Source organism: Danio rerio, chromosome 8 (assembly GCF_052040795.2).
Source record: "Danio rerio strain M-AB ecotype USA chromosome 8, GRCz13ab, whole genome shotgun sequence".
Classification (NCBI taxonomy): domain Eukaryota; kingdom Metazoa; phylum Chordata; class Actinopteri; order Cypriniformes; family Danionidae; genus Danio; species Danio rerio.
In genome coordinates, this window is record NC_141028.1 from 21,319,949 (window position 1) to 21,335,060 (window position 15,112).

The following is a 15,112-nucleotide window of genomic DNA, read 5'->3' on the forward strand; positions in this document are numbered from 1 at the left end:
CTAATCCATTCATCCTTCCCAAGTTCCCATGAATCTATACCCCTCATCTACCCCACCAACCCATCCATCTAATGTATCCATCCATCCATCCATAAATCTACCCACCCAAAATATCCATCCATCAACCTGACAGACACACACCCTTTTAGTTATATCTGTCGATGCATGAGTTGCATCCAGATTTAAATCTGTATTTGACCTATATGACCAACCTGTATGAAAACACAAAAGTGTATTATTACTTTGGTGACACTAGTGCTGCAGAAACTGCTTTGAATAAAGTGATTCTAGTAGCTAAGTAGCTAAAAATACAATTTAATTTATTCATCCTTGTGTTACCTAAGAGAGGTTGAGAGTCTGTTCACACCTCTTACTACTGTGACATAAACAAGAAGCCATCTGGGCACTTGTGTCAGGTTCACTTTCTCTTAAGCAGAAATAACACTGATGTCTGTGTTGTGTTCAATGCACGTATTAAGATCCATGCCCGGCTGTGTGCGAGTGTGTGTTTATATACAGGTCATGTGAGTGTCACAGGATGGTCAAATCTGTGTCAACAGGACACAGCTTAAACTTGCCAAATGACTAAAACACACTTTGATGATAATCCGATGCAAACAAAAGAGATATTTTTCCATAAAAATTTAAATAAGGGGAAAAGCGAATAAAGCAGCATTTAAATCCCTTAAAGAGCCCCTATTATTGGATTTTGAAAAAGGCCTTTTAGTGTGCAACACAGCACTAAGTGAATGAAAACATCCAGCTGAGGTTTAAATCTGAAAGTGCACAGTGTTTAAAACTATTGTATCTTTAACGAAATAGTCGACTCAGAGTCAAATAAAGGAATCGCTTTGGATTCGGATCTTTTGCTTGAACGCGCTGACGTCGATATGGTACATCATAGGGCTAGGTGATTAATAGAAAAGTGATCTAAATCGACATTCGGAACCTATAATTGATAAAAAATTTTCCAGGTCAACTTTTTCAATTACTTTCCAAACCGCGTGTGGAGTCACATAACCCCACTCTATTTACACTTCTGCGTCGAGCGCAGCATATGGTCTAGTGCAGACTTCACACAGTCGCATACCCCTTGCCATGTCTGACGCCAAAGCTGACCTCTCAAAAAACGTAACTACACGTCACAATGACACAGTGCAAACTCTGTGATTGGTCAACTTGGTAGCGTTGATGAGTGTGGGCAGTGTGAAGAAGGCAAAACTTTTTAATAAATACATAAAAGAATCGTTCATTAATCGTAATCCAGTTAAAATGCTTAATTAATCGAGATGTTGATTTTACGCCAAATCGAGAGGGGTCTGGATGCAGTGCAATCTAAGCTGAATCCAATCCTTTTTAAATGTGCTCACTTAACACCACCCCTAACTCTACCCGTCACAGTGACATCACTCACTCCATTGAATGCATTGTGTTTGACATTGCATCGCTGAGTGATGCAATCTCAGCTTGCATCATAAAGGCTGCATCCAGATACTATTGGCCAAATCGCCCAGCCCTAGTCCTTTATGCAATGTATATGCAGTGCCGGATCCGGTAAAACGTGAACGTGCCTTGTTCTTCAGACACTAGCGGAGCAGTGAGGATCACGGGACTGATCATGACACGAAGATGGCGATTGTCGACATGGAGATTCAGCTTTGGGTAAAAAAAGGGTTAAAGTTAGTTTTCGCAACAATACCACAGTATAACCAAGCTATTGCTGTGTTTGTTCCTGTCATTTTTCTGATTTTTGATACAATAACCTTCGCTGCAACGTGGGATTTATTGGCCATTTGCTATTAAAGGAAGGAGCAGCAGAGACTTACGGGACTTTGGCAGACTTTGACAGAGACTTCGTCAGTAACCATTACGGTTCATATGGAGCAGTTTCTTCTTCTTCTGAATCACAACATGTAAGTGTATTTAAAATTGTTGCCTTGTTCTCTGTAGTTTGCAACATATGTATTTAATTGTGTGTTGTAACTTGAATCGGTCAGTGTAGATTTTAATCACATATAATACTGAATGTGTCTCATCATTACTTGGGGTAAGGGTTAAGAATACACTGGGCTCACACATATACTCTGTGCTTCTTCATAACCATGGTGGAAGTTGATCGCTGAACAAATCATATGGGAGTAGATGGAATAATTAGATAAAAATAAATGCATATTATAAGACAATGAAAGTGTTTTTTGACCTTGCATCTATATCAGCCTGTTGTTGGAGACCCCCAAAACCAAAATATGAACTTTTATAATGCAAAATATAGGCTCTTTAAGAAAGAGACAATAAACAGGCATTCAAATCCCTGAGGTGAATCTAAGGATAAGGAATGCACTAACATTAAAATTGTGATAATAGCCAAGACAACTATTACTTTAACAATACAACTGATAAACAACAGATATTACCCAAAAGGGACAGTAAAATCTTTCCAAAAAAAAAAATAAAATAAATAAATCAATGATCTTTTGCATTTGGGTTCAAGAATTCCCACAAAAATGTTTAGCAGCTCAACCGTTTTCAAAATTGATCATACCACCAAGAGCTCCAAAATGAAATACGGTTCTAAATACAGATTTCCAAAGTGCAAAGCACCTGCTTAACCAACAACATACCCATCATACCATCTCTAAGCATTCAAACAATCATCCCCTGACAATAAAAAGAAAATAATGTGTAAGGACAAATGAATAACCTACTTTCTAAGCAACAGCCTTAAAGATGAAGTCAAGCAAGACTTCAACACACCCCAACCACTACACACAAACACACACACATACAAGTACACACCCTCAAACAGGCCGCAGGGCTGAGAGCTGTCTGAGCCACCGCTCACCCAGAAAAACAGGCTGATCTGGAGAGAGCAAGAATCATGGGTAGGAGAAAACAAGTCCTCAGAATGCCAGCTGAGAAGGGACAACAAAACACCAAACAGCAAGAGGAGACCCCATTCATTCAGACGCCCTCTATAATATTTACTCACCCACAAAGACTGAAGCATCAACAACACCCCCCCGTCCCAGATTAAACAGATCATCAAGCCTGCTGAGACCCACAGTCCAAACGTCTCAGCGCTGTCATGATTATCTTCAGACTAAAGCCTCTTTCTCTTTTCCTTTCGATCCTTCTTTATGTCTTAAGCAGGGTAAGCGGTAGGTTTGGGGGTGGAGAGATGTTAAAATAATAGAGCTACTGTTTAAGGGAACTCTCCAACCATGTGAAGAGAGGGGGACGAAGGACTGAAAAACAGAGAAACAGAGAGTTCAAGTTTGAGGAAGCAATGAGTCTGAGAAACAGATGGGGTGATAAAGATGTCAAAGATGGTCAACGTGACATTTTATGGCCAGAACTTTGGTGAAAAGCAGTGATTTTTACCCACAAAAGCCCTTGTAGAAAAAACATCAATGTTGGATCAAGATGGTTAAGAAAACTCTAACAAAGTTTAAACCAACTTTCTCACTCATAGAATTTTTAAAAGTAAAATCTTCTACTACAGCCAAAACAAAAATGCCAGCCCAAAAAAAATGTGTAATTTAAACATTGAACTGATTTCAGCTGTTCAAGCAGAATGTGGATGTTAAATTCTATTGTAATTTTAACAACATTTACATTGCTTGGTAATAGTTAATAATAGCAAAGACTCTAGAATACACAAGACAAGTCACTCGTATAGATTTGAATGGGGAAAAGTGTAACAGTCAATCTGGCGAATGAAGCCCCGCCTATTTTTACAGGAGCCAAACATCGATCGCTATAGACTGACGGAGAAGCTCAGACCAGACGTATGCTTTTATGACAGTTTTGTGGTCAACAAACACACTGGACTCTCAGCTTCAAAATTTGCTTCACAGACATAAGAAATATATCCAGATTAAGCTTTAAATTTGTACTTTTAAATGAACCAAGTGTACTTGGAAACAAAAATTATTTGGTTTTGTAACCTGTATGAAATGACCACGAGGTACAGTCAGTCATGCCAAACGCACATCACATGACAGCAACTACTCAAACGGCCACAAACTTGTAAACAAAGAGTCACAATTGTTTCAAAGAGTTTCATTTCTGGGAAAGACTCGCCATCAAGAGCAAGTTGTGAATTACTTCAGAAGACCAGTGGATGATAATGTGTGGCCATAAATGAGGTTGGTGTCGTGATCTTGTTCCTTTCGAGTAAGGATAAGCATAAGCTTGGGCAACCTGAAAATATGCAGATTTTGTTTGATTCTGATGTTTAGAAACTAAACTTACGAGACAGTTGTTGTTTTATTTTATTGCTGATTCCAAATATATAATTTAATCAAACTTTTTTAGAGAATTTGACAATTTCCCATTCAGACGAATGCCCGAGCATACTGAGAGGCATTTCAAAGATGGCCGCAGAGTGAAATGACTTACCTGAAAGGAAAGGTATTAAACTCAATTCCTGGAGGGCCACATCTCTGCATAGTTTAACTCCAACCACCTCCAAATCAAACCTGCTTAATAGTCTATGGTAGTCTTAACCACCTTGATTATTTGGATCAGCTGTGTTTGATTAGAGTTAGGGCTAAACTGTGCAGAGCTGCGGCCCTCGAGGAACTGAGTTTGAGACCCATGTCTTCAAGGGACTTTGATAACAGTAAATAGTAAAAACTCTCACCATAAAAATAGGGTAGAAAACAAAATTATTTTTAATATATATTTTTTCAAAACGGTTCAGAAAAAACAAACAAAACGTTTTCAAAGGAACATGGAAACAAAAAAGAAATTCAAGTGTCAAAAGTCACCAAATACAATCTTATTTATATTTGTATTTATGGTTGCTATATCAAATTCTGTTAAGAGTTAAGCATCAAAGATCATCAGGCTCCAGATATATATAAATAAAAGCACCACAATAAAATTAAAACATTATATTTCTTCTCAACCATTTGCCCCAGTATGCAGAAATTTTATAGGCTTGATGTCTCATACAAAGTGTCAGTACTTTCATATCATACACCTCCTTTACAATATCATGCCATTCACCTACAGATGGAGGATCTTCCTTGAGCCATTTCTTTGTAATGGCCTTTTTGCTAGTTGTTTTGTATTAAGAAAATATGCATTTTTTTTGGTATTTGTGAAAAGGAAATTCCAGCTACATGAAATAGGTTTTAAAATTACACTCCAGATTCAATCCCATTATTGCATTTATATCTTTACTCAAATCTTGCCAATACGTGTGTATAATATTACAATCCCAAAATATGTGATCAGCCAATACATTTTCACATTTTCTCCAGCATTCACCATATTATTGATCACTAATTTGAAAGTATTTAATTTTAGGTGTCGCAAAGAACCTGATTACATTTTTCCAAATAAACTCTGTCCATGAATCTCAATTAATTGTGATCATCTGTATTTCTCAAATAGTTAACCCCTTCTTCATTTGTTATAATTATACTGGCTTCCTTTTCCCATTTCTGTTTTATATACATTGTTGAGTGTTTCTTTGTTAATGTCAGACAGGTATAAATTCATGATACTAGTTTCTTATTAACCATATATGTGTAAGAATCTATAAATACCTGCACTACAGTTGTTTTTAACTGTTGTTGTCTTCTGAATCTCTTATGTGTTTATTGAAGTGGTCTCTAACTTGAAGGAAACGAAACAAATACAATTTTAACGTAATTAAATATTACTTAGTGTACAATCAAATATAATATTAATGTAATGTTAATAATAATAATAATAATAATAATACAAAATAAAATTTCCATTAAGGAGCAGTCCAGCCGTCAAATTTATGAATAATATAAATATTTATAATATATATTTATATATATTTTTTTAGATGTAAATTCATTTTAAAAAAACTAATCACTTAAAATGTAGAGATTGCATTAATTTTAATTGTCAAAAAGAAGATCGAGTGATATAAAAAAACAGTACTCTAAAAAATAATTAAATAAAGGTAGAAAGGGTGCATTTCAGGACTTTGGCCCCATGGCTGGAATTGCTTCGGGCCCCAAAAATCACTAAATCCGCCCCTAGCTGCGGTCTGTAAAGGATGAGAGATTTCTAACACTTAAATAGTTGAGTTAAAAAATATAGCTGATGCTAAATGTATTGAAGATTGGTAGACAAGCTGTTGATTTTTTATTTATTCAAACATCCGTTGAGATCAATTCAAAAACAACAAATCTGTTCTGATACCAAAAGTCTTGTCCATTTATAAGGACCTAAATCGTGTCCTGGGGCTTCGGCTTAGTGTTAAATGGTCACACACCTCACAGAAAATGCTGTGCCTCAGATATCTCACAAGTAGGCCTACAGCAACATTCAGCATCACATGCTACACCCTTAAGTTCAATTACTCGCAAAGTGAAGAAACCTAATTTGTCAATCATAATCTGCCAAAATCCATAATGTGTTGATATGTGTTATGGGCAATTTTCAACTTCCTTTAGCAAGCTGTTAGTGTTAATTTCAAACCCTGCCTACCAAAATTATTATTATTAAATGACTGAAGGTTAATCAATGTGTTGACTATTTGAAAAGTAATGCTCATCAACTATTTATTTATACACTACCTGATGAAAGTCTTGTCGCCTATCCAAGTTTTAGGAACAACAAATAATACTTGACTTCTAGTTGATCATTTGGAATTAGAAGTGGCTTATATGAAAGCCAAAAGCCTCTAGATTACACTTATTTTATTAAATTAAAATATGATCATGATTTGATATTTAAGGATTTAGTTAGGGCAGTAAGGTCTGACTTTGCTTAGACAAAGTCTTGTCACTTAACAGAAATAATATACAGTATATATAAAATAAAGTCATGCTGCAGTGGAAAAATAATTAAAATTGTGTATGACTCCCATGGGCTTTGACGACTGCATCCATACATCTCTGCAGTGACTCAAATAACTTTTTAATAAAGTAATTTGGAATGGCAAAGAAAGTGTTCTTGAAGGACTCCCAGAGTTCATCAAGATACTTTGGATTCATCATTAATGCCTCCTCCATCTTACCCCAGACATGCTCAACAATGTTCATCTCTGAGGACTGGGCTGGCCAATCCTAGAGCACTAGAGCACCTTGACCTTCTTTGCTCTCAGGAACTTTGAGGAACTTTGCTCTCAGGAACGTTGAGGCTGAAGCATGAGAAGGAGCACTATCCTGCTAAAGAATTTGCCCTCTCCTGTGGTTTGTAATGTAATGGGCAGCACAAATGGGTTGATACCTCAGGCTGTTGATGTTGTCATCCACTCTGCAGATCTCTCATACGCCCCCATACTGAATGAAACCCCAAACCATGATTTTTCCTTCACCAAACTTGACTGATTTCAGTGAGAATCTTGGGTCTGTGCGGGTTCCTATAGGTCTTGTGCAGTATTTGTGATGATTGGGATACAAATCAACAGATGATTTATCGAAAAAATATCTACCTTCTATCACTTTTCAAATTGATCAATTAGAAGTCAAGCTCTTACAACTGGGATCGACGACAAGACTTGTCAGGTAGTGTATATTGAGAAGTCAAATCAGATGGGTAGGATTTTAAGCAAAAATGTTGTAATTTAAAATAAAAACGTTCATCCTCTGATGTCAACAGTAAGCTTTTGTCAGCAATTACTCTTTTACAGTTACATCTACTATGCTTATTTTTGTGTATGAAAACTGGAGATCGTTTTTAAGGATCCTTAATTAAATGGAAAGTTCAATAGAGCAGCATATGTAAACAGAAACTTTCATAAGGCACCGTGATGGCAATATCTACAAAATGCGCTGTACAAATCAACTTTAGCTTTGGTTGTTTTTGGTTCTTCTCTCGGTACTTTTCAAGTTTAATTAGCTTTCTTTCCAGTATTAGTTGAAGTTTGCGGGAAAACGGTTTCAAAATCACAAATGACATTGTAGTCATGTAAACATATCCACATTTTACCTTTATTTTATACCAATTTGCCTTATAAAGCAGCAATAACAAATGTTTGACATGGAAATCATCCACGAGCTAGCATAAAACACCTAGCATAACCGTTTTTAAGGCCCAAATATAAACTCACTTTCCCCTCGGGAGCAGTAAACATTCATAAATCCATTCTTACAGGCTGTGAACCTTCCAAAAGAGTTGAGACAACGAGACAACTGAAGCAAGAATGGTGTCACATACTATTCAGACAGAAGCTCATTCTACTCATACTTCATGAATAAGAGTCAGTGTCTTCAACCCAGACGGTGTAGAAACCTTATTTGCAGAAGTCGGAATCGATCAGTGTCACACGGTACCACTCAGGGCTGTCCCAAACACCGCCTGACTCGAACACTGACTTCACTCCACAACTGATTTGTGCCTGTCAGCTCTATACCAAGTGTGAAGCTTGGTGTCTCTGTCAGAAAAAGCTCAGTGACTCATAAACAACATCCACCTCTCATTTATGACTAGTCTTCCGATATATCAGTATCTTCAAAACAACACACCTTTGTATTGTTCCTTTCTGCTATTATTAATAAGAGGCATCATTTTTTCCTTCAGCAAGCAGAGCCAGAGCTTCGTGGAAATTTACTCCGGGGTTCATGTCTGTAACTTTTCCGTATCCATCTCTATGAAGCTGACAAGCGTCTCCTAATTCTTCCTATAAAGGTTCATTTCTAATTAGAAAGCCATCTATTACATAGCAGTTCTGGTGTCTGCTGTCATGTAATTGGTCTGACTCTTTCCTGTAAATATACACACACAGTTTTCTAATTGGCTCTTGAAAGTCTCCAAATGAACAGTCAATGTACACCTAATGGCCACTTTAATAGGTACACCTGTCCAACTGTTTGTTAGCGCATATTTCTGATCAGCCAATCACATGCCAGCAACTCAATGCATTTAGGCATGTAGACATGGTCAAGACGATCTGCTGCAGTTCAAACCAAGCATCACAATGGGAAAGAAAGGTGTTTTAAGCGACTTTGAACATAGCATTGTTGTTGGTGCCAGACGGGCTGGTCTGAGTATTTCAGAAAATGCTGATCTACTGGGATTACATGCACGATCATCTCTATGGTTTACAGAAAATGGTCGGAAAAAGAGAAAATATCCAGTGAGCGGCAGTTCTGTGGGCGCAAATGTCTTGTTGATGCCAGAGGTCAGAGGATAATGGCTAGACTGGTTCCAGCTGATAGAAAGGCAACAGTAACAGACATAACCACTCGTTACAATCAAGGTGATCAAGAAGATCAAGAAGAGCATCTCTGAACACACAACACGTACAACCTGGAAAAACATTGCCTGGTCAATTGAGTCTTGTTTTCTCCTGCGACATGCGGATGGTAGGGTTGAATTTGGCATCAACAACATGAAAGCATGGATCCATCCTGCCTTGCATCAATAAATCAGACTGGTGGTGGTGGTGGTGTAATGGTGTGGGGGCTATTTTCTTGGCACACTTTAGGACCCATTAGTACAAACTGAGAACTGTGTTAACACCACAGCCTGAGTATTGTTGGTGACCATGACCATCTCTTTATGACCACAGCTACTTCCAGCAGGATAACTTCTTTAATGTCTTAAAGCGCGAATCATCTCAGACTGGTTTCTTGAACATGACAATGAGTTCACTGTACTCAAATGGCCTCCACAGTCACCAGACCTCAATCCAATAGAGTACCTTTTGGATGTGGTGGAACAAGAGATTCGCATCAGTGATGTGGAGACAAAAAATCTGCAGCAACTGCGTGATGTTATCATGTCAATATGGGTCAAAATCTCTGAGGAATATTTCCAGTACCTTGTTGAATCTATGCCACAAAGGATTAAAGCAGTTTTAAAGGCAAAAGGGAGTTTAACCTGATATTAGTGAGGCGTACCCAATAAATTGGCCGGTGAGTGGACATTTTTTAACTTAATAATTAGACTTTATTTTAGTGTATGTAAACATACAGTCTTCAGCTGTTCATTCACAAGAAAACCTCTATCTTATTTATCTTATTTCTGTGTGAACTACAAAACCTGGATTTGCATTTTAGTCATTTATGTGGATCCAACTGGCATGGGCCAGTTTAAGTTTCCGCTGACAGTAAGCTGACCTTGGAGTCTGGGTGAAAAAAAAAAACAATCCCCCAATTGACCTTAAATTTAGTTTTTAGGAATTGTATAAAGCTGAAACCCACATATATTTCACCTTTATTTTAAGTATAACAAAAATGTTTTAGTTATACGCCTGCAATTTTTCCGTATCCATCTCTATGACAAGCGTCTCCTAATTCTGCCTATAAATATTCATTTGAAATTAGGAAACCATTTATTATATAGCAGTTCTGTTGCCTGCTGTCGCGTAATTGGTCTGCCGTTTCCTGTAAATATACACACATGGCTTTCTAATGAGCTCTTGAAAGTCTCCAAATGAAAATCTCTCCCACTGTGTGGAACTCATTTACATCTCTTTACAAAATGTTTACTAATTAGGGCAAAATCTGAATGAGGCTTAAAAATATCATCTTTTCTATCTAAATGGCAGTGGTGGTAGACGGCGCAGTTATTTGAGCATTCAAATGAGTGTGTTCGTCCGTCTCGTGATGCAGAGATGAAGATGACGTCCATGTTTGACAATGAATGAGGAGGATGTTGGATCTGTCTTATCACAAGAGCGGAGGTTTGTCGCTCGATGACCTCTACTCGACGGGACAAAGGCGTGAGACAATGCTCAACCTCTTCAATCACCTCTAAACCTAAAACCAGAGAACGGGATTTGTAATCGACCCTGTCAACGCTTTTTGAGGCAAGAAAAATGAAGGGCAGTGGGTGTGTACTATCTTTGAGAGCCCAGGTGTTGAGTATACACTGTTAACAATTTCCTGTAGAATCTACAGTAACTTACTGTAAATCAATTACAGCAAAAATACTAAACTTACATTTACAGCATCATTTATCTTCCTCAACGTGTATCTACAGTGTAGGATACACTCAAAAAATATTTCTATTGCTTGTTTAAACTACTTTGGTAAAATGTGTGTGGGAGATGTGTGTGGGAGAACTTAATTGTTTTACATCCAATTTACTTAAATGTGTAAAAACTATTCAGTTTTAACTTAATCTATTTGTGTTGGGACAACAGGATGGAGTTTTGTGGAACACAGCATTTTTTTATATTGCATCTTTACTGTAAAATATACAGTAATGTTCACAATATGACTTAAAATAGAGTTACACATTACTTAACTATCCTACAGTAAATTACAGTTCATATTACAGTTAAATAAAAAGGTGTAGCGGGACTCACTAGTCACTGGTAAGGGTTAAGCTCTAATCTGCCACAATGCAAAACTACGCACGTTTGAGTGCAATACAAAAAAAAAAAAAAGATACACATTTACACAAAGAACGCATTAATAAATGATGGGAAGATTTTTACTATTTTAATGTTTTAATTTTTAATTATTAATTATTATAATAATAATGATCAATTATCATCATTATTATGATAAAAGTGTATTTATTATTGCACAGTTATGTTTCACAAGTTAAACAAAATACACAGAGTAACCCTTTTTCTAACTAAAGCCTTAAATTGGCCTATTCTATTAAGTCATAATTCAGTCATTCATTCATTTTCTTTTCAGCTTAGTCCCTTTATTAATCCGGGGTCGCCACAGCAGAATGAATCTCCAACTTATCCAGCTTGTTTTTACGCAGCGGATGCCCTTCCAGCCACAACCTATCTCTTGGAAACACATACTCATTCACACTCATACACTTCGGACAATTTAGCCTACCTAATTCACCTGTACCGCATGTATTTGGACTGTGAGGGAAACCGGAGCACTCGGAAGAAACCCATGCGAATGCAGGGAGAACATGCTGACTTTTTCAAAATATCTTCTTTTGTGATTAACAAAAGAAAGAAACTCAAATAGGTTTTGAACAAGAGAAGAGTCAGTAAATCATGACAGAATTGTAATTTTGAATCTCTTTAAAACAGAGTAAACAAGTAAAAAAATCCTCAGATCTGAGATCATTTCACTTTTGAGTATGGAAAAAAGCAGTAAGAACATTTCACTAAATATCTCCATTTGCAATCTACATATTAAAAGAAGTAACAGGTTTGGAAAGACAGGTGGGTTGAGTATAGGATGACATTTTTTCCTCTAACCAACCCACACTGCGCAAAACCACACGGATCAGTTCAGAAACCAAAAATTGCAATTGACAAATACAACACACAACATCCCCAGAGTTGGCCATACAGAACAACCACCTCCACTCCGGTTAATATGGTAGCCTCCTTTCTGAGTGATGTCACCCTGACATTGCATCATCACCCCAGGAGCTAAATGAGTTGCTTTTCTTAGGTCCCTTAAAGCGACTGGAGTGAGAGAATCTGAATATAACGGTGACGCTGGAGAAGCTTGAAATTGACTGACAGAGAGGAGGACCCACAGATGCTATTAATAGCCTTTCAGCCTCTTCAGTCACCAGAACAAAAGCCATATGTGAGCAAAGCAACACATACACACTGCTTATGGATGAAAGTGAAACAGATGGAGGCATCAGACTGATGAGAGGGACAGATCTGGCTGTGTCCCCCCATAGAGAAGTCTGCCTTTTCTCCGTAAATTTGTTCTTTTGAACAGTCTGTTTCGGTAGAAAATGACAAACGTTGATTTTATACGTCATCGTGTGGTTCCTGACATCCCAGCGTGGCACATTACTTGCTCTACAACATTCTGCTCTAAAGCAATTTCTACGAAGCAAACTTCAATAAACATGGTAATTAAGGCGGTTTATTCTAATTTTGTGTCAATTTGCTGCAACTATGAAACTGCACATAAAAAACAAAGCTGTTTAGAGCCTCAGTCTAATTTGCATTTACATTAAACAAAAAATTCAGTTCCTTCGCTTGGATGAAAACATCTTTGTCTACTTAAAATGCTATTAAGACAGAAACTACTTTATGTGTTGATTGAACAACCTCACAAGCAAGAGATGGGGATATTTACAATACATTTACTTTTTTGTTGTTGTTGTTGTTGCTATTTAGTAACATTTCATTTAAATTTAACCCTTAAACAGGCAAGGGTGGAAAACAATGAGGAAAAATTTATTTCATTTAATTTTTGTATATCATCTAGACCGATAAGTAAAATATATCCAAAGAAATTTTTTTAATATTCTGATTTACTTAAGATTTTATTAGTTGTATCTCCCAGGATATGCTGTCTTTGGTATAGGCAAGGCAAGTTTATTTGTATAGTACATTTCGTACAAATTGGTAAGCCTTTTTGTAAAAGTGCTTTACATCGACAAGAATAAAAGACACAATAAAATAAAAACAACAAAGAATACAGATGATTAAAACAGATTAAAATGTGTTAAAACTAGTTTTACAGGAATGAATAAGAAAAGAAAGACATAATAGTGCAATCTGTCAGATTGTAAAGGCACAGATTATCAGATATGTATTAAGACTTTATTTGAATGTGTCAAATGTTGGAGTACATCTGATCTATTCTGGAAGCTGATTCCAGCAGCGTATAGGCGTAGTAGCTAAAGGCAGATTCACCCTGCTTTGACTGAACTCTTCGAATTTTAAATTTACTTGATGCTAATGATCTGAGTGATCTTTTGGGTTTGTCTACAGTAAGCATATCTGTTATGTATATACAGTTGAAGTCTGAATTATTGGCCCCCTTTGAATTGTTTTTTCCTTTTTAAATATTTCCCGAATTATGTTTAACAGAGCAAGGAAATTTTCACAGTATGTCTGATAATATTTTGTCTTCTGGAGAAAGTCTTATTTGTTTTATTTCAGCTAGAATAAAAGCAGTTTTTATTTTTTTAAAAATCATTTTAACAACAAACGTGTTAGCCCCTTTAAGCAAATTTTTTTTCCGACTGTCTACAGAACAAACCATCGTTATACAATAACTTGCCTAATTACCCTAACCAACCTAGTTAACCTAATGAACCTAGTTAAGGCTTTAAATGTTACTAAGCTAGATAGAAGTGTCTTGAAAAACATCTAGTAAAATATTGTTTACTGTCATCAGGGCAAAGATAAAATAAATCAGTTATTAGAGATGAGTTATTAAAACTATTATGATTAGAAAGGTGTTGAAAATAATCTTCTCAGCATTAAATAGACATTTGGGGAAAAAATAAACAGGGGGGCTAACAATTCTGACTTCCACTGTAGGTCCTGGGCCATTTAGTGATTTATAAACAAGTAATAATACTTTAAATCTATTCTGAATGTAACTGGGAGCCAGTGCAAAGATCTGAGGACAGATGTGATGTGCTCGGACTTTCTGGTTCTGGTCAGAATCCTGGCAACAGAATTCTGTATGAGATGCAACTGTCTGTCTTTTTGGAAAAGTATGAGGACTCCATTACAGTAATCCATCCTGCTGCTGATAAAAGCATAAACAAGTTTCTTTAAGTTCTGACTGAGAACAAAGCATCTAATTATTGCAATGTTTTTGACATGATAGTATGCTGATTTAGTTACTGCTTTGACATGACTACTGAAAATCAGATCTGACTCCAGAATCACATGACTCTTGACCTTATTATTTTTTTTTTGACCCCTAGAGCCAAGTTACGCATTCACCTTGAGTATAAAAAAACATTACAGCAAAGTCATTATTTCTTTATTATTATTATTTTTATTATTATTATTAGTATTATTAATGATTTACCCTTTTATTTTAAACCCCTCTTATCATCATATTCATTCATTTATTCATTTTCTTTTCAGCTTAGTCCCTTTATTAATCAGGGGTCGCCACAGTGGAATAAACAGCCAACTTATCCAGCATAGGTTTTACACAACGAATGCCCTTCCAGCTGCAATTTAGCACTGGGAAACACCAAGTAATCATTGTTTTCATGACAAAAATGCAGGGTTCCACGCAATTTATTTATGCCGTCCCAATACAAAGTGTTTAAGAGAAATTGTAATAAAACAACTATATCAGCTTATAATAATTAGGTCTTGGAGGTCTTATGTGTTATATTACAATTCCCAACGAGGCCAAAAGGTGAATTTCATATCGAAATACTTATATTTTTATTAATAAAAAGATGCTTAATTTTGTAGTTAGCTATTAAAACACGCAAAAAAAAGAAAGTAACGCTGTAGCTATAC

The 15,112-nt window shown here is 36.4% G+C and overlaps 1 protein-coding gene and 1 long non-coding RNA gene across 7 annotated transcripts in view; one reads left to right on the forward strand and one right to left on the reverse strand.

Annotated features, from left to right (window-relative positions):
* Window positions 1–15,112, reverse strand: part of zgc:92140 — a 66,157-nt gene that overhangs the window by 46,985 nt on the left and 4,060 nt on the right. The window contains exon 1 of one of the 6 annotated variants that reach the window (XM_087263178.1): window positions 2,990–3,102. The gene's annotated coding sequence lies outside the window, so the exon portion shown is untranslated. 6 annotated transcript variants of the gene reach the window in all.
* On the forward strand, window positions 1,586–11,329 carry LOC141375616 (uncharacterized). The gene is made up of 3 exons (XR_015497798.1): window positions 1,586–1,662; window positions 1,806–1,913; window positions 8,089–11,329. It is a non-coding gene; the product is annotated as an uncharacterized LOC141375616 (long non-coding RNA).